Raw genomic sequence first — 21,384 nt, 5'->3', positions numbered from 1 at the left:
GCGGGAATTTTGTGTTTCATAAAACAGATTTCAACTTGACGTCGGAGAAAGCTGACGCACGTAATCTCGCTCCGTGCCTAATGAACTAAGGCAGGGTTTTACCCCATTTATTTCTCCACTCATTTAAATGCGGATACTAGCCGGAGGCTAAAATGTTCTACGGAATAATTTCTTCATTATCATTGCCCGCAAGGGGGCATATTATTTTATGAACATCGATCGCAAAGTGCGTTGTTCGCATCGACAGTCTGGAAGGATTTCGAGAACCCTCAACCAATTCTACGAGCGGCCGATTCTACCAGCATCTTCAACAAGAAGAAAACTACCTTCGCCTTTCAAGGCAAGAACTACAACTACCTTCGCCTTTCAAGACAAGAACTACCCGCCATTTGGCAGAAGCTAAAGAGGGCACTCTTTTGCAATATGGACTCCTTTTTTACCCTTTTGTAAATAAAATTATTCTTGGATTTAAGGTGAGCCTTTGTTGCTTTTCTGTGTCTCTTTCATTCTGCCATAGGCAAAAACGAGTAAGAGAATTTCTTACACCTCAAAGTTGTTTTATTTTTCTTGTTTTTCATATACTTTGAAATTTTCCGCCAAACACTACTATTGCTCTGTGAAAAGGCCGTCAGGTACGCGAGTGTGCGCGCGATTCCGCCATTGAAAAAGCTCGCTTATGTTTCCGCGCGCTCGCACGTACTTCCAACATTCCGGGGTTCATACCATGCAAACGGTAAATTTCCGACGGAAACGGTTTTCATATTCTTTTTCAGCACACTGGAATCTACAAAAAAAACATTTTCTTCTATACGAACGTGAGACGGGCCTTAAAGTAAAATAATACCTTTTATTGCCCCTTTTTTAGGCTTTTCCATTTATTTGACATAAAGAGTTGAAAAAAATTAACTTTTACGTGTTTAAGACAATGTTAAAAATTGAAAAAAAGTTCAGACCCCCCCCCAAAAAAAAACCCACTTGTTTTATATTTATGTTGAAAACAATTCCAAACAATAATAAAAAAAACAAAAAACAAATGGTTTTTGCTTTTTACTTATTGAATTTTTTTTATGTTTCTACATTTTACAATTTCATTGTACAGTTATTTTGTTGTAGCGTTGTTTTTATTTTATCGCCAACGCTCGGTTTTATCCGGCTGTTGACGTCATGCGTCGGACAAAGCCGAGCAAATGTTGAGTTACGTCTGGTTCGTTAAATGCACAAGTACCTTATTTTGTATAGGGCAAAGCGATTTAATTTCGCTTAAACTTCTTTTCCCCTACAAGTCGTCGAATTTTTCTCAATTCCCTACTTAGAGTATCTCTGTATGTATGGCTTCTAATTAACAATAATCGCTTACGTTTCATGGACAACAATACGCTACTGTTCTTTTATTTAGAAGGAATGACATGTTCTTTAACACCGGTCAACATGCAGCTATTATTTCAGAAAATATTTTACATTTGATACTTATTTGGTAATTTTGCCTCATTTTTCTTAGTCAATTGGTTTTGTTTTTAAGTTCGAACCATGTAAAGGTAAGTAAGAATTATTACAACTATGACGAAAAGTCCTAAATATAAAAATGTATTCGCTTTTTTTATTATTTTTGTTTCGCTACTTGCAGAATATGAACCGTACTATTTTTAGATAAGATTTTCAAGTTAAATTTAATTATTATGATATATTTGGGGGGCATAAGAATTGCACTCAGAGTGGCAATTAAAACTAAACAAAACACAGAAAAGGGTAAAATCCCTTCAAAGCGTATTGCGGTTATACGAGAAACTGTGCACGCGTTATAAATGTTTCTGGTTATCTTTCAGATGCAAGGTTCCTTGTTTACTTGCGGTTGTAACGATGTAAGATTCCGTTGTACGGCAGACCAAATCGGCCATAATTTAAATATTTAAATTTATTTACTGAATTTAAATATTTAAATTGATATACTGTTTAAATGATAATATACGTCTACGAGGTTTTTATTGGCGCTTTTCTTATTTTTTAATAACATTTTTTTGCACCATTTACAAGTTTTTTTTACAAATATTTTTTTTAATACTGTAATAGTAAAATAAAGTTACATTTATTAATTATACGAAAAAAGTATCTCGTAATGTTTTCACACGAGATTTTTTTCCTATTGATTACTAACTTCATTTAATCATGAACAAATTAGTCGATGTGGTACAAATTTCTAATAAAGATTATTATTTTTTTTATTATTAAAAATACATTTCATGAAAACACTCATTATAAAATGTTCACGTTGTTTAATTAAAAGTTCTCAATTTTAATCTAATAGTTTTATAATTTTGTTATTTTGTTACAAATTTCTAATAAAGATTATTTTAATTTAAACGGTAATTTGGTTTTCATTATAAACTTCATCATGTTAAAGGCTTTAAAATCACTTTAAATAGTAAATCAATTTTAATATTAAAAAAAGAAGAGAAATCAACAGGAAAAAAATCTCGTGTGAAAACATTACGAGATACTTTTTCCGTATAATTAATAAATGTATCTTTATTTTACTATTACAGTATTAAAAAAATTATTTGTAAAAAGAACTTGTAAATGGTGCAAAAAAATGTTATTAAAAATACGAAGAAAAGCGCCAATAAAAACATCATAGACATTTTGGCCGATTTGGTCTTCCGTACAACGGAATCTTACATCGTTAAAACCGCAAGTAAACAATGAACCTTGCATCTGAAAGATAACCATGTTTCTTTTCTGTTTTTTATGTTATACATTAATACATTAGGGATCATTTCAAGTTAAAAGTTTATTTACTGTACCCATCTAAACTAGAAGAAATCATGATTAAAATGTTTATGTCTCATGTAAATAGCGGTAGAAAATAAAGCTGTGAAAACTGGGGGGGCAGGTCAGTACTTTTTGACGGACGGTCTTTTTAAAAATCTACCAAAAATCAGGTAATTATCTGATCAATACGAAATTTTCAGCGATTATTAGGAGAAGAATGAACTTTATAACAGTGTACTTATTTTTCATAAACGATATTTATATATATATATATTTTTGCTTACAACCCCCCCTTGTTTTGAAGTGGGAACAAATATGCTTAAAATAATCATCTGAAACTGAACAAAACATTGTGTTGTTGTAAGGGACAGAATTATAGATTAAAAAAAAAAAATTGTTTGCATACCTTATTTTGACGTCTGAATATCAGAACTTCGATTGTGTTTAATTATCCCGCTTTTGAGTTTTGAAGTGTGAAATTCGGTGAATATGTTAAGTAAAATAATTAATTTAAGTTAAGCAAAACAAAAAAAAATTTTTTTTAATATTTATACGAAAAAAGCCATTTAAAAATTTTTGATAAATAAATTAACAATTTTTTTTTAGCGAGCCGAATAATGCATGACCATTATTAAACAGAGCATGCTTTGAATAATCGATACAAAAAAAAAAATTCGATAAATATTGTGCCCTTTGTGTTAAAAATAGCATCATTTTTTTCGATCTCGTTTGAAAACGTTTGCCGCCTTTCGACTACGGTGGACCAAACGCGCTGAAATAATTTTTTTTTTATTCTGCTTTAAATTGCCCCCTCCCCCCATTTTGGGGAGCCTGGCCCCCACACACATACACATTAAAAACCAAACTCATACAAATGGTCACCCATCTGGTACTGGCCAGCCTCAGCTTAATAATACATTGAAATTTTCGTCACTGAAAAATAAGTTTTTTTGGCCTGTTTGGTCTTCCATAGTTTTCGTCTCATCAAAAGAAAACGTAAACAGAGTCGATCTGAACTCTACGGCGACGCGAAATATCTGGTTACCTATATGAATAAGTGGAATTATTTGAAATTCAGGTACTTATATTATAATATTTTTGCATATTCTCTTAGAAAATCATCCTAAATCTTAGTTAGACAATAAATGAATAAATAAATTATTTCAAAAACCCCTTTTTTTTAAATATTTAAGTACGTTTTTTGTGCAAGACAAAAAATATCAATTGTTAACTTTTTGGGAAAATTTAACATTTAAAATTGAATTAAAAATAGTAGAAAAAGTTTTACATTATTCTGTTTTCTTTATGATAAAATTCAGGGTTTTATCTTTCTGGAAAAAAAAAGTTACTCAGAAATAATGGATTTTAATAAATGTAATTTAGTTTTAAAAAACAACAACAACTTGATTTTGCGGCCATTTTTGGCGGTGCCTACATTTTAATCATGATTTTCTCTAGTTCAGATGGGTACAGTAAATCTAAACTTTTAACTCGAAATCATCCCTAATGTACTAACGTATAACATAAGAAACAGAAAAGAAACTTTTGTAGGTAAAATCCCTTGAGAGCGTATTGTGGTTATATGAGAAAATAAAGCTGTACACTGTACGCATTATAAATGTTTTGTCGATATTTCCTACCGACGAGTGGTGGGGGGGGGGGAGAAAGGACGTTTAGCTTGCAACGAAAAATTACCTCGTTGCTTACAAGCAAACGTATTCTTGTAAATATAACGCGCTGTTAACAGTTGTCGTACCGGTCTGATAGATCTCTAACAACGACAAGAACAAACTACAACAACAACAAGCCTACAAAGGTGACTCTTTTTATAGTCTCAATCTCTCGTTCAGCGAGATTGAAACGAGACTGAAATGTCTATTTAAGCTATAAGGAATAGACATCCTATTTTCTTCATTAACAAACACCAGGCCGGGCCGTTCACGGCCATGAATGTCTTTCCCTTCCCACCGAGCCACCCTCGGTAAGTCAACAATTTAATTATCACAGTTTCTTTTTTGTGTCTTATGTTTATACATTAGTACATTTGGGGTCATTTCGAATTAAAAGTTTATTTACTGTACCCATCTGAACTAGAGAAAATCATGATTTAAATGTGTATGTCTCGTGTAAATAACTAACGATGAATATCTAATATGGCCGACCAGACGGGTGATCAAACAGTCAGATCGAGCGTACTGGAAAACGAAATGAGACCAAATTGACAACTGACCTTTTTTTTTTTTTTTTTTTTTTTTTTTTTTTAGCACTTTTCGGATTATTTCGTTGTTTTATTTTCTTTGGTGGATATTTTCTTCTTTTTTTTTCCGTGTTTTTTTTTTTTTTTGTTCATTTTGCCGTTTTTTTCGGGGGGAGGGGAGGATTTTTTTTTTTTACCAGGGATTATAGTTATAGATAGTTATTAACAACAAAATTGGTGCAAGTCCAGATTAGCACTTGTAGCGATAAACAAAAATGAGTACCTTTTCTTTTCTTGAATAAAAAAAAATTACTCGACGAGAACACGACTGTTTTTGCTTTAATAATTATTTTTTATTCAAACGTAAAAAATAAAAATTTCAGTTTGGCTTGAACTTTGCAGTTTTCGGAATATCTTTTATTTTTATTATTGTTTATTAGCCAGGTTTAACTAACAAACAAAACAAAACAAATACAATTTTAGTGCTTATGCACTTATGTTACCGTTATTTTTTATGGTTTAAGTGCCTTACCCAATGTTTGAAGTGTTTCTAATGTTTTTAAATAATCAGAAAAGCACAAAGTTCAAACCATTTGGTAGAAGTGCCGGACAGAAAGAAGGAGACACTAATTCCACTAATCCGACAGTGAATTCTGCCAGGCACAGGAATAATAAGCGATGGATGAAGTGCCTATGGAGGTACATCCATGATGTGGTTGTCCACGAGAGGAATTTTGTTGACCCGAACGAACGACACCACAATAAAATATAGTTTGGGCACAACTCGTAGTTCAATTCTTAATACCTACTCATACTGTAACGTTATCCTAGACCTAAGCTAACATAAAATAAAAAAATATAAACGGAAAGCCTCAAACCACATTATCTCGTTTCTAACAAGCCTTCTTACAATCTTAGTTGCTTACACTGCATGAGCTCTACTCACCCCCTTTATCCAGTAACAATGAAATAGCAATGTCCCTAAATCACTTTGAGGAGTGTAACTATTCAGCAGATATATAACCTCTACAAACTAACCCAGTAACATTAACTAACCACGCGGGGTCACAGAAATACCTGGATTAGACCCCAGGTGTGAAGCAAACCCTCTTAATGCTGACGGACACAGTAGATCTTCCCAGATCATCCGTCTAGGAGAAGGAAAACTCTGAAACTAAAACAAAGGGGAGGGAGGCCTCTTCAGTCTTGGATGACAACCTTCCTAGAGCTGGTGACTCAAACAAATTATTGGTTTGCACACCTAAACTACTTCAGGAGTAGATAGGCTATGTCTATCGACTGGCTTCCATACTCCTTCTTTGCCTATTAGTCAGGCGTAGAGATGCTATCACAGTGATTCGACAGAAACACTCAGTGGTAAATCTTGTTTCTTGTCTAGGGCAACGAACGCTGTTTTCCCCACTCCCGACACACCCCACCTCTAAAACTGGGCACTTGAGAGTGCTTGAGTACCATATATGCCTGAGCAATTAGATTAGGTTGACCTTCCTCTGATGGGTTGAGGGTACAGGATTGACAGTTCCTGGCTGCTGTTTCCGACTAGTAGTACAGAAGCTCAAACTCTTTGGTAGCACTTAGAGCAGCTGCTCCATCAGCAGTTGTAAAATATTGGGATGTTTGTAGTGCCATGTCGCGCATGGAAAGGGACCCTGCACTCATCCCCAATGGGCTTTCCTGAAGCCACAATCCTAATTGAAGAAAGGTCAGCTGATGGTCTACTTGTGATGCATATCTGATGCTCTGCATAACCTCTTGTTCAGCTCCCCCCCCTTACCTAAACTGAAACTCTTTAAAAAATATGACGACAGTACAATCTAAAAATAAGCTTAAACCAGGCTTAGGATCAAACAAATCCAACTTGCCTCCTCGCTTGAGGCTTGCATTCACCAATATCCATGGCCTTAGAACTAATTTTGCTGATGTTGAAGCATTTCTCCTAATAACTACCTCGGATATCTTAGCACTAAGTGAGACTAACCAACACTCCTCCATCCTCTCTAACTACTTTAACATGCCTGAATATCTCCCACTCTGCCGTAAGGACTCTGACAGACACCTGCACGGACTTGGAGTTCGTAATACCCTTCCCTTGACTAGAGAAACAAACCTAGAATCGGACGATCAAGCCTTTATGTGCTTTAGACTAAACTTGCAACACAACATTAGCTACTTTTACTTTCTCTACTGCTCTCCCTTGACCCAGAACTGCACCATAATAAACAAAGTCTCTGACAGCATAGACACAGCACTCTCCCTCGACACTAGCACACAAGTACATGTATTTGGTGACTTTAATGTCCATTACAAAAACTGGCTTGGATTCTCTACTTACACAGATGCAGCGGGCAGCACAACTCATAGCTTCTCTATATCGCACTCCCTATCACAAATTGTTACATTTCGAATCCGTTTCCCTTACCAGCAAGAACAACATGCATCACTTCTAGATCTGTTTTTGACCACAGTTCCCGATGATTGTATAACAAATGCTGACAGCCCACTTGAGAACGCTGATCATGCAGTGATAATGGTTGAAATCGCCCTAAACTCTAGAGCCAAAACTGCAGAGCCAGTGCTCAAAACAACGAGATATTATAAAAAGGCTGACTGGGAAGCCGTCAGAGATATTATCAGAGATGCCCCATCTGGAAATATTTTTTCTCTTCCTGCTGAACAGTGCACAAACGAGACCACTGAATGGTTCAAAACTGCAATCGAAGCGCATGGTCCCATGCAGAAATTTTATAGCAAGCCCCACTCTCCCCAATGGTTTACTTCGACTTGCGCAACTGCCATTGCTCAAAGGCAGCATGCATACTGCAGATTTAACTGACATAAGTCCAGTTCAAACAGACAGAAGTACATTTTCCCATCACGTACTCTGATGTGATTTCCTATATTTAGTGAAGGCAGCACATGCTTATTGCTGATATGCTGTTTTACCTTCTGCATGTTAGTTGGGGATGATCTGCAAAGATCATAACCATTATTTCTGTAGAATCAAGAATGCGCTTACCTTCCCTCCCCACCATTATGGACCATTTAACTAATTTCAACATATTTATTCAGTAGCAATTAGTGGTATGCTAATTGCCATGGGACCAGCCTACAATTAGTCAGGGATGGTGGATTGTTCAAAATCTATGCCACCACATTTGCCAGAGAAAGACTCACCACAGATCACCTACACATGATGGAGCAGATCCATGACAATCTGCTGGAACGGTCACTCTTGGGACTGTGTCAATGTAATTGGTTCCCGGGGCTGGCTTGGTGCGATCCTTATGCAAGTCATGCAGTTCTCCCTGGTATTGCGGATGGAGGCATTCATTCCAGGCCAATATATGGATTCGTTTGCTCAGGCTTTCATTCCAGTTATGCCCTGATGTGCTGAATGCAGGCAGTGCAGTATATTTCCTCATTGACCTTTTGGAACGACTATTCTTCTGTCTAAGAGCACCAGGTCATCATGGGTGCTGAGGCGGTGCCGTACTTCCCAGTACTCAAGGACTTCGGGTGAAGTGAGAGTTTGTGTTTCAGGAAAACCTTGCTGTACCGTACTTATCAACTTTTGGTACTGTGGGTCATGAACATCACTCCAGAAGAAGTACCTGAACCTCCTAGACCAATGCCAGCCAAGTCGGCGTGGGCACTTGCGAGGCTATTCCCACATATTCAACCTGGCCGTGAGGAGCTCATTCCTCCTCGGAGGCTGTTACCTCCACGTGATGGGGGAGGAGAGATGTAGAATCAAGAATCAAGAATGCGCTTACCTTCCCTCCCCACCATTATGGATCATTTAACTAATTTCAACATATTTATTCAGTAGCAATTAGTGGTATGCTAATTGCCATGGGACCAGCCTACAATTAGTCAGGGATGGTGGATTGTTCTATTTTGAGGCGCCTAATTGACTAAACATGCCAGGAAGGGCAGGTGACACTCTACAAATGCCATCTGCTCTGGCATTCAGCGGTTTTTACTGTTCTAGACATCTGCCAGAAACTACAATTTGTCAATTATCGCATCCATTCAGCACAACATCTTCATTGGATTAGCTGGCTCACCCTAGCAATATTCTACAATTTCTTATGCTTGGAAGAAGTGTTCTCAGTTGATGGTTTATCAGTTTATCTGCTGGTGAAGGAGAGTTATTTTTGTTAGGTGTTGTACGTAAGGTTAGTAGAGCAAGATATGGATCGTCTCCAGTCTGGAAACATTTGTGCAGTGTTTTCTCCACTGTTTGCATGGTTCTCTCGACTAGACCATTAAATTGTGGGTATTCTGGACTGCTAGTTACATGGAAAAAATCCCATTTTGTAGCAAATTCCTTGTATTGTTGAGACTTAAATTGGGGGCCATTATTGGATATTACCTGGTTGGGCATACCATGGCTCAAGAAGATATGTTTTGTACAGGTTATTACTGTTGATGCAGTTGTATTAGTGAGATGGCTGATTACAAAAAATTTTGAGTGGTAATCCACTACCATGAGGTAATCTTTCCCCCCCGCAGCCTGAAGAGGTCTGTACCAACCTTATGCCATGGTTGGTCAGGAATGTCATGCCATATTTCTGGCTGAACTTTGTTGATTGCTATAGCATTGAATCACAATTTTTCATCATGTCCTCTATTTCTTTGTTTATGTTTGGCCAAAAAAGAGACTGCCTAGCATTGGATTTGGTTTTCTCAATACCAAGATGTGCCTGATATAAAATCCTGCGCATTTCTGCTCGCATATTATTTGGGATAGCAATTTGTTGACCCTTTAATAGTAGTCCTTCCTGGTATGTCATGTCATCTCTGTAATTAAAATATGGTTGAAGACAGGCGTTGAGATTATTCTGATGCTGTGGCCATCCTGACTTGATTTTCTGTTGCAGTTGGTGTAATGTTTCATCATTAGCCATCTGAGTTATGAGCTGTTGTCGACGTTTGTCGCTAATGAGTATTGAAGAAATTATAAAGTAGACAAAAAAGTTCATTTCTTTGTCAGAGATTTCTGGATTGTTGTACTTTTGTGCTGCACGGCTGAGTGTGTCAACAACGTGCATTAGTTTGCCCTGAGTGTATTCAATTTCAAAATTGTATTTTTGTAAGCATAATAGGAAACGTTGTACTCTAGGCAGGTTTTAGAAATTGGTTTTGAGAGGCTTGTGATCATTGTTTATTCGAAAGCGTTGCCCATATAAGAATTCATGGAAATGTTCACATGCAAATACTATAGACACCATTTCCAGTTCAAGCAGACAATAGTTGCCCTCAGCTGATGTAAGAGAATGACTAGCAAATGCCACTGGAGCCCAGTTATTATTGTGTTTTTGTTCCAACATAGCCCAAGTCCTAGGGTTGATGCGTCTGAAGAGACTCTGATGGGAAGTGCTGGGTCAAAGTATTTTAATGTTGGACTCTGTTTAAGTAATTTTTTTAGTCGTTGAACAGCTTCTTTCTGTGGTTTATCAAAAGACCACATATTATCTTTTCCCAACAAGAGGCGAAGAGATGCAGTTTCATTTGATAAGTTAAGAATGAATTTTCCTAAGTAATTTATCATGCCTAGAAAACGCTGGAGTTCTGTTTTTTTTTTTTTTTTTTGCTGGATCTGGCATGTTCATGATCGCTAGCATTTTTTGTCATCAGATTCAACTCCTCTACTGGATATTTTGTGTCCTAGGAATGTCAACTCAGTTATGTTGAACTGACACTGATTGATTTAGTTTCATACTGGATTTCCTTATAGCATTCAGAACCTCAGTAGTTCTCTTTTGAAAGAGTTCTGGAGTGTCTGTCAAATGATGACATCATCCTGTGAGTTTCTGCATCCTTCAACATGTTCAATGATAGCTGCTATTTTTGCATGACATACTTCACTGGCACTGTGTATGCCATATGTTAGACGTGTGAATCTCTAGCGTCCACAAGGTGAGTTGAAAGTGAGAAGTTTGGAACTTTCCTCATCAACTTTAATCTGCCAGAATACATTAGATGCATCAAGCTTAGTGAAAAACTTTGCACCTGCCATTTCCTGTATTATGTCTGATGCTGTTGGTAACCTATAATGCTCTCTTTTTATAGCCTTGTTAAGATTCCATGGGTCAAGGCATACACAAAGGGAACCACTGGGTTTTTCTACTACCATCAGTGATGATACCCATTCTGTTGGTTCTGATACAGGATTAATGACACCTAACTCTGTCATTTTTATAAGTTCCTTTTTAAATTTTTTCCTTAGTACAACGGGAATATTCTGTGGAGAGTTTATGACAGGTTTAATTTCTGGGTCCATTGTGATGTGATGAATACCAGGGAGAGTCCAAAGTTCTCCAAAGCATTCCTTAAATTCAGAGAGAAAATCATTGTTATTTGTGTTAATTTTGCATACCTTTTTTATTAGGTTGAGACTAGTACAGGTGTTTATTCCTAGTATTGGAGAGGCATCTATATATTCTATGACAAACATGACATGATACTTGACATTATTTCTTATTACTTGAGCAACACACTTACCTTGAACTGGTATTGCTGTGTCGTTATAGGCAAAAAGTGTTATGTTGGTTGAATGCAATTTTGGACGAACCGATAATCTGTAGTAATCTTTTATCAGAAGAATGTTAACTTGACTGCTGGAGTCCATTTTAAATTGTATGTTAGTCCCATTGACTTGTAAATTAATGTTCCAATCTTCAGTTAAGGCATTAACTTTGTGGATTTTTGTTACTTTTTTCTCCTTGGATGAGAATTTGGCAGAGATGCTATACACATAATTTTCACAATCACCATCGTCTGTAGAAGATGCCTCATTGTGTTCCTGGTGCACTTTCTGTACTACTCTTTTAGTAGGACATCTACTCGCAAAATGATTTTGTCTCTTGCATTTATTGCTGATTCGACCATATGCAGGGCAGTTTCCATGAAAATGTGAGAATGAACAGAATCTACACTTTTTTTATTTTGTCGTTACTGTAGTTATTATTTGAAGAGTGTGGTAAATCACTTCTGGATCGTTGTTGTGGTTGATTAGTATTTTCTTTTTTTACATACTTTTTTTTTTTGTAAAATTCACCGATTTTAATTCTTTCTGTAATACCCCCAGTATTTGTCTAGTTAATTCAGCCGTTCGACCTGCTTTTATAGCTCTTTCCAAAGTTGTCAGATTCGGACAATAGTTTTTCTTGTAAACGTGAGTCATTAGTATCTATTATTATTATATCTCTTATTAAACTTTCACAGAGTTCACCAAATTCATATTCTTGGCTGAGTGTTTTTATCCTAGTAATGAACTCATCAAACAATTCCGCGTCTTCCTGACGAGCAGTGAGACACTGAAAACAAGAGAGTGTTACATTTCTTCGAGGGTTACAAAATTCTTCAAGTTTGTCTAAAACTGTTGCAAATTTAAGGCTGCCTTCCTCAGTTTGAAAATCAACGTTTCCATAAATTCTGCGGCCTCGTTTGCCTAGACATTGCAAAAGAATGCTTGTTTTGACTTCGTCATTTTTCTCGAGTTTTTCCGTTGCTGTTAAATATATTTTAAGGTCTTGTTTAAAAACCTTTCAGTCTTCAGAAAGATTTTCTGACGAAAAATCAGGTGGAGGAAGCGGTCTAAAATGCGAATCTATTTTATTTATTTATTTTTATTTATTATTATAATTTTTTTTTAGTTTACAAAACAAATGGGTTCTAAACTTCTAACACCATGTTGTATACATACATCATTATGCATGTGATTTATATAAGCAAAGTTTATCTTTTTGTGAGTGATACAATAAAATAAGTTTGTCTTGCCACGCAGATACTTATTTAATATCATTATGAGTGAGTAGAGATCAGGGTGCTCTGTGGAAGAGATATGAGGAAAGAGATTGACTCCAAGTAGTTTAAAACACTTTTTATTTCCAGAACGCCATCTTACCGGAAGCCCAGCTACCAGAAGTGTTCTCAACTGTCAACCCGCAGTAAATGTCTTTCGTATATATATGTATACATATATAACAATATATAAATGAACAAATGTAAATATTACATGAAAAGAAACAAGTCAGAACTTTTATGCATGGTCCCGAATTTCACCACCGTCTTGTTCGATTTTAGGTTTTTATAACAGAAGAGTACAATGAGTTAAACTGCAAGAAAATAAAATTTTATGACTAAGCGAGTCAATCAGTCATAGTGTTTTTATCGGCCATGATTAAATCTGATGAAATAAGTAAGAAGAGGCAACTCAATTCGAAGTGTCGAGGTAAAAATCAGCCATATTTTCAATATAGTTTAGTTGTAAAATCGTTAAAAATTGTAAATTTTGATTTTCTTAGTTAAAAAAAAATACTTGATCAATTTACGTAATTTTTTGAACATGCCATCTTCAGTTGTGATGAGTATGTACACTAAAAAATTTTTCTGTTTTTCTTTTTAACTATGTGTAATTCTGAATGAACACCGTATTTTGTTTATTAAATTGTTAAGTGTAGGCATGGCCAAAACAGGAGAGAGTATGTATTTTTTGACGGAGTCTCTCTTTAATAATCTACCAAAAATCAATTATCAAAGTAATACAAAAATTTCACCGATTATTAAGTGAAAAACGAACTTTATAATGGTGTATTTTGTTTCATATTCATATTCATAGTTATTTTTTTACCTACAACCCCCATCCTTCTTTATTTGTAGGTACAAATATGCTTAAAATGATCTGCTGAAACTAAGCAAAATATATTGTATTGTTGGAAGGATGATGATTGTTACTAAAAAAAACAAAAAAACTGCGCATGTATAAAATTTTATGGTTGAAAATCTGAATTTGGAATGCATTTTATTTTTTATCTTTTGTGTTTTTAAGTGTGAAATTCGTTGAATATGTTAATGATAATTATTATCTTTCAGATTAGCAAAAAATTAAAAAAATTATATATTTTCATTATTTTTATGAAAAACACTACTCTTAAATCTTTGAAAAAATAGATTAATAATTTTCTTTTACTGAGCCGAATATTGATAATATACCATTAAATAGGAAATCCTTTGAAGAATCGATACCAAAAATGTAAAAATCGATAAATAATTACGCATTTTGCTAAAAATACGATAATTTTTTTTCGGCAATTTCTTGTTACTTTATATCAAATTCACCTATGGTCGACTCTACATACTAAAATAGTTGTTCTTTATTTTTCCAAAATTACGAATTACGAATTCATTTTGTTTTGTAAAGCCTTCTGTAGTTTCTTAATAAAGGGACGTATAAGTTTGGATTTTTGAATTTCGACACGTGATTTCTACATATTGAGATAAAAGATAAAATTATTTGAAATTTAGGTACTTATGTTATAATATTTTTGCATATTCTTATAGCAAATCATCCCCAATCTTATTTAGACAATAAAAAGATTAATTGATTCAAAAAGCTTTTGAAAAATATTTAATTGTTTATCTATCGATTCAAATAATGCCAGTGAAAGGCGTTTTTTTTTTTTTTTTTTTTTTCGAAAATTTAAAATTTTAAATTCTCTTAAAAAATAGTAGGAAAGGTTTTATATTATTCTATTTCTCATGATAAAATTCAGGCGTTTATCTTTCTGGAAAAAAGTAGCTGAAGAATAATTAATTTTAATAGATTTTAATTTGTTTTAAAAAACTTGGTTTCTGTTTTATTTTTTGGCCCTGGTTAGTTAAGTGAAAGTACATCATAATTTTTTAAAAAGACCTCCACCTCTCTTTGTTTACAATGAGTTTCTAAATAATAATGTTATCATTTCAGTACAGTCCGTATTCTGCATAAATAACTGTTTGGTTTTGATAATAAACTGGTTAAATTGACAGTGTCCGGAAATCACATGTGGGTCATGTAACTCATGTTTATGAAAAAAAACAAACTGAAACGAAATAAATATATCATTTACAGTGTGAAAAAGGCATTTTCTGAAAAGAAAAGAAAGAAAAAGCATATAACCTACACTCTTTTAAATATTAGTTTTAAGTAAATAACCTTCGACCTTCTTCAGGTGGATCTTTCTGAAATTTGGGGATCATGACGGAATACAAAGTGGGTAAAAGAAATATTGACGGTTTGAGCATAATACATAATAATACATTAAATTTTTAATTCTAATACGTTCTAAGTAGGTTAAAAAGTCTTGTAAATGATGTACTTATTTGTTTTCATTCATATAGGACATGTGGGGTATGAGTCGGTGTTCACCAATTCTCAATGTTTTAGAGATCAAGATTGCAGGTGCAGATATATCTATAAGATGAAAGTGGCAGAGTATCACTGGGACTGTTAAAGATAAATTTAACAAGATCTCCGATTTACAGAAGGGTTCTGTCGAGTCACATCCACATCCATATAAATTTAAAAGGCATGAACAACTTTGGAATCTTAATGACATTTGACAAAGAACTCAAGATCACCGTACGGGAATAAAATAACATTTATTTACATGTTTAAGAAACAGTAATTCAAATCATTCCAATATAAAGGGTTTTGCAACAAGTGTTTATTAGACAGTCCTTGTTAATAAGGGTCTTGTAGAAAATACAAAAAGTTCATGTGGAGAGGGAACACACATGATTATTTTCTGGAGAGAAAAAGATCATTAATTGCTTATGTGACATGCATGGGTGTATATGTTCATTGCATATGCAAACAACAGTTTGAAATAACTTGTTGAAACTAATTAATTCTCGTCCAATATGGTACTTTCCATGCTGAGAATTTAGGTGTATGACACACGCAAAGTTATGCTAGTGGTTTAATGTCACACAAGGACGGAGTCAGCAGTGATGTTGTTTACTCCTAAAACTCCATTTTGAACTGATTTGATTTATGTGCACAAAAGCTTATATCGGAGAGTTCATGGCACTATTTGTTGAATGTGAAGCATAACATAGTTCCTTTATCACGTGTGTAGATGGGCAAATTGTGATGTCGTGTCTTTATTCCTTCTGAAATCCATGGGTGTTGACACAGTGATTGTTATGAGAATGTCTTTGCCAAAGATTTGTTCTGGCCATATATAGTGGTCGCTGCATTCAGTGCAGTAGTTCGGTTTACGAGTGACATTGTCTGTCAAATAAACCAACAAACAAACAAATTCCTGTTTCAAATATTATTCATATCAACAACAATATTTTAATTAATTCAATTATTAAAAGTGTTATCATTTCTTAAGTTAATTGCATAGTACATTTGGGAAGAACTTTGAAAGAGAGACCTCATTGTTTTGTTTGTTTAAAGTTAAAAAACGCATATTTTTAACACATATAGAGCAGTAACACGTTTATTAAAGAATTGTTGTTACGTATTTTTTATCAAGATCAATAATTGTAATTGCAAAAAGTTTACTCGTAAGTTTATCACAGGTAGAAGTGATCTCAGAAAATCAAAATGGGCAAATGGTAAGATGCTGTCCTAAACAGTTTCTTTAAAAATTCAAATTGTAGTCGAAAAGTCTATATTCCAAAGTTCATGATGTTGACCATCTTACAATTTATTCCTTTAATTCACTTGACATTTACAATTCTTGATAGTTTCTGTTTCGTAGCACAACATCAATCATTTAATTATTATATCTCAGTCAATCTATTTTGCCCTTAACTCATCAAAAGAAATAGTAACAATCAATCCATCAAAAAGAGATAACGTGTGTTTTGATATGATTAAAACTTCGAAAATTAGAAGAGAAGCTGTAAATACCTTATAATATATTTGCATTACCCCATTTTGAATTTAGAACTAAAGTCACTAAAACACATCTATTTGTACTAACAAATTCTATTAATTTAAGTATATTCTTCCAGAAATATTCTATTTATTAATTATTAAATTTATTATTTATAAATTGATATATCCATATTTACTCAAATAACATCAATAATTATAATGTATTACACATGTTTGCATATACAAAACTAAACAACAACCTTTTTTTTTCCAATTTCCGGTTATATTAAATTATTTATTAATCTAATTTAAAACTATGCATAACTAAACTCTCTTAACTGTTATCAAATTTATTACTACATTAATTATAATTCTTAGTATTACTAAATTCTAAACCTATAATTTTATTTAGTTGAAATTTATAATCCATTACTATAATTGTTTACCTTAAGCAAAAAAGATTAAAATTGAATTCAATTTTTAGTATAACAGAGTTATCACCCTGAATCATAAAAGTCTGAGTCGCACAACAATGTTTGCTCTATACAGGTCTGAATGCTTCTTTCTTAGAACTGCCCGCCTATAGAACACTGTTCTGCTGACTTGCTTCTTAACCGACTACAATATCGTTGCCTTCAAGTCCAATGTAAACAAGTTCGGAAAAGTCTGACGATGTTCACTCTACACAAGTATGAACGCTTCTGCCTGTTTCATGTGTGAGGATGCCCACGGATAAAATATAACATAAAACCAGTTGTGTTTACTCGGCAACCATCTTTATATAATACTCTTCTTACACTGGTCAGCTCCAAGGGGCGTTACTCCAAACGGTGTAACACCTGTTGCTGTTTTTCTCAAAGAAAGGAGAAAACAAACAACAAAAATACGTCTGAACGGAATTAAAATATATATAAAAATGTGACCTAGGCATTCATTGGGCAGATTACCCTCCTGCCTAACAGGGATTATTCTGCCCTTCCCTACTTTATTTCGCATAGTCCCTGAATCTCACAGGATCTCTCACTACTCTTCCTGACCGTGTTGTCCGTAGGCTTGCTTTTGTTTGTTCGGGGCTTGATATCATTGGGGGTGGTGTCGGGTTAACCCCCTCTCCCAATTCACCTTCATACCCAGGTTGGCCTGTGTCATCTCTCTCTTCTATGCCGTTACCTTCATTCCTGACTATTTCCCTCTGCACTCCGCATGGCTGGTGAATCAACGATGTAAGTGGGGGTGCTTCTGCAGTTTTTTTCAAGTCGACCCTATTCCGTCGATATAGCTCCCCGTTCACTTTTACATTGTATAACCGCTCATCCAGTCTCTCCCATACAATTGCCTTCTTCCACTCTCTCTGGCCCTTTATGTGGGGTTTCATCCGTACTATATCTCCAGGGTGTAACGGTTGAAGTGGTTTCACTTTGTGGTTAAAAAACTGTTCTTGTCTCCTGCTGTCTCGTTTGACACACTTTTTGAGGTTTTTGGCCAATTCTGGTCTGAGTAACTCCTCTCTAGTTGGGAGAAGCGTTTTTGTTCTCCTTGACATCAGCTTCTGAGCTGGTGATAAGAGACCCTTAGATGGTGTATTCCTATGATCCAACATTGCTAGGTATGGATCAGCCGTATCCTCCATCGCTTTTCGGAAAAGGTTCTTTACCATTTTTACTGCAGATTCCACTTTCCCATTCGCCTTGCTATTGTATGGACTGACAAGTGTATGTATAAAACACCACTTTTTAGCAAAGGTGGAAAATTCCTGGCTGCTAAACTGAGGCCCATTATCAGTTACCACCTGATCTGATATTCTATGTCGTGCAAAATAATGTTTCAGTTTGGTTACTACTGTCTTAGCTTCTGTATTTTGAAGATGATCAATTTCCCAGAAGTTGCTCATGTAATCCACAGTACAAAGATAGTCTCTATCTGTAAACTTAAACAGGTCCACTCCCACTTTCGCCCAGGGTCTGCCAGGAACTTCATGATGGTTCAGCTGGATTGGCTACTTCGTATTTTCTGCATGTGGGGCATTTTGAAACATAGTCTCTGATCTCACTGTTCATGTTTGGCCAATACGAACATTCTCTTGCCCTTCTGCAACATCCTTCTATTCCTAGGTGTGTAGAATGCAGCTTCTCCTTCAGTATAGCCCACTGGGTAATTGGAACCACTACACGATTACCCCTGAAAATTAACCCATCTTGTACAGTCATTTCATTTCGTGTACCAAAAAACGGTCTCACCTCTGGGTCAAGATGTATTTTTTCGTCTAACCATCCCTCCACAATTACTTGCTGCAACTGCTGCATGCTTCGGTCTTCTTTTGTGGCTGAGCGCAGTTCAAGCAGCCTCCTCTCTGTTACAGGAATGTATTCAGCTTCCTTGACATCATCTTCATTGTCCATATCTGTGCTGTTCACTCCGTGGATATATGCTCTTGATAGCATGTCTGCAAGGAACATTTTCCTACCTGGATGGTACAGAACGGTAGCATCGTAAGCCTGTAATTGCATCAGCATGTATTGTAGTTGTTTGGGGCATTTTCCCAACTCTTTTTTCATGATAGCTTCTAATGGCCTATGATCGGCCAGTACCGTTATCTGTCGACCAAACGTATATTGATGAAACCGTTCGGTAGCATAGACTACTGCTAGCAGTTCTTTTTCAATTTGCGCATATCGGTTTTCTGTGTCAGTCAGCACATGGCTGATATAGGCTAGAGGTTGACCTTCCTGCAGTAGTGCAGCCCCCATAGACTTCTTACTTGCATCACATTGAATGACCAAAGGTTTGTTGGGTTCATAGTATCTCAATACTGGTGCCTCACTCACTAACCTTTTAATTTTTTCAAAAGCTCTTTCATGAATTTGGGACCATGTCCATGGCACATCTGCCTTCACTAAATTCCAAATTGGGGCCATCACGTCGGAAATATGTGGCAGAAACTTTGCCAAGTAGTTCACAAATCTAGCCAATCTTTGCACGCCTTTAACATCTGTTGGGCATGGCATCTCTTTTATAGCTTTTACCTTCCTGGGGTCAGGAAGTAACCCATCACTGGTTATCGTGTGACCTAGGAAAGATATAGATATTTGTCGTAGATTCAATTTTCCAGCATTCAATCAAATCCCATGATCACGGCATCTCTGCAACAGTTTTCTCAGTTTTTTGTCATGATCAGTTGTTGCTTCCTCCATTGTTTTACCTTTCCCAATCACCAGAAGATCATCTGCTTTGTTGATCACACCCTCTAAATCCCATACATTGTTAAAGAGGGCCTTTTGAAATATCTCTGAAGCTGGAGTAATCCCAAATGGTAAAACCTTCCACCAAAACTGACCAAATGGCGTGGTAAATGTAGTCAAACGACTGCTGACTTCATCCAATTTCAAATGCCAAAATCCATCTCGTAAATCCAGGGTGGAAAATACTTTGCTGTCAGCCAGTTCTGGCAGCAAATCATCCAATGTAGGTAGTTGGAAATGTTCCCTTTCAAAGCCTTATTTAGTGGTCTTGGGTCTATGCAAATCCTTAGATTTCCATTTTTTCTTCATCACCAATGCCAATGCACTTACCCATGGAGTTGGCTCACTTACTGGTTCAATAACTTTCTTTTTAACCAGTTTCTCCAATTCAACTATTAATTTGTCTTTCAGTGCGACTGGCACTCTTCGTGCTGCAGCTACATTTGGTGTTACTGCTGTATCCACCTCCAAATGTACCGCTCCAGGTAACTGACCCAATTCCTCCTTAAATACACCTCTGAACTCGTTTATAATGCTGTCAGAGTTCTGGCTGCTGGATTCATCCACTTGGGAAATTTTGGATATCATTTTGAACTGGTCCTGGTTGATTGTGATGAGTGCCATCTTCTGAATTGCATTTGCTCCCAGTAAAGGATGGAAATGCTCTTTTACAATGACAAACTTAACTGCATATTTTTGTCCAGTTTTGGGGTTTATCATTTTGACTTGACACTCTCCCAATGGCTTCACTTCTGTTCCATTTCACATGACCAATGTCTTATTTGAAGGCTCCAGTGTTTTCTCCATTACATGCTTCTCATTCAGTATGTTTACTGATGCTCCACTGTCAAGCTGAAAAATAATTGGCTTTCCTTTCACCATCATTTCCGCTTTTATCACCTCACGATTCACAGCGTTAACTTTTTCTTTTATTGTTACACTGTCTACCTGCCCATAGTCTGAAGAACTACTACTATCATCTTGATCCTCGTATTGTTGCGTTTTGACAGTCTGCACCTTCTTTTTCCTTGCTAGTCTGCATTTCGCAGAAAAATGATTTTTCCCATTACAGTTGTAGCTTGTCTTGCCAAATGCAGGACATACTTTCTTGTTCAGTCCATGTTGCAGTGTACACACTCTGCATTCTCTCACAGTTTTTCCCCTGGCTTTTTCTTGTGTCTGAACTCCACTCGGTTCACTCTCTCAGGCCTTAGGATACTGGCTTGTAACGTAGCATTTTCAGACAGCTTACACATGTCTATACATCTTTGTAAATTCAGCTGTCTTATTTTAAGTAACTCAGCTTGTGTCTGAGGGTTATGTGTTCCCAGCACTACTTGATCTCTGAGTACTGAGAAAACGCAATTGTCACAAAAATTGCACGTTTTTACTAACGTCCGAAGTGCCGTAATAAAAGATTCCACGGTCTCCGTTTCTCCTTGCTTTCTCGTGTGAAAAACATAATGCTTGTAAGTTTCATTTGTTTCCCCTATAGCATATTT

The 21,384-nt window shown here is 35.7% G+C and overlaps 1 protein-coding gene across 2 annotated transcripts in view; it reads left to right on the top strand.

The window, feature by feature from the left end:
• Positions 1-1,118: 1,118 nt before the first annotated feature.
• The window catches only part of LOC145246552 (uncharacterized), a 118,822-nt gene continuing 98,556 nt past the window's right edge, over positions 1,119-21,384 (top strand). For both annotated transcript variants that reach the window (XM_080108150.1, XM_080108151.1), the window contains exon 1: positions 1,119-1,535. The gene's annotated coding sequence lies outside the window, so the exon portion shown is untranslated. The remainder of the gene's footprint in view (positions 1,536-21,384) is intronic.

The sequence above is a fragment of the Euprymna scolopes genome, chromosome 24 (assembly GCF_053919585.1).
Source record: "Euprymna scolopes isolate OS-2025 chromosome 24, ASM5391958v1, whole genome shotgun sequence".
NCBI classification, from domain to species: Eukaryota; Metazoa; Mollusca; class Cephalopoda; order Sepiida; family Sepiolidae; genus Euprymna; species Euprymna scolopes.
Note: the sequence above shows the minus strand (reverse complement) of the source record. Positions and strands in the feature narration are given on the sequence as shown.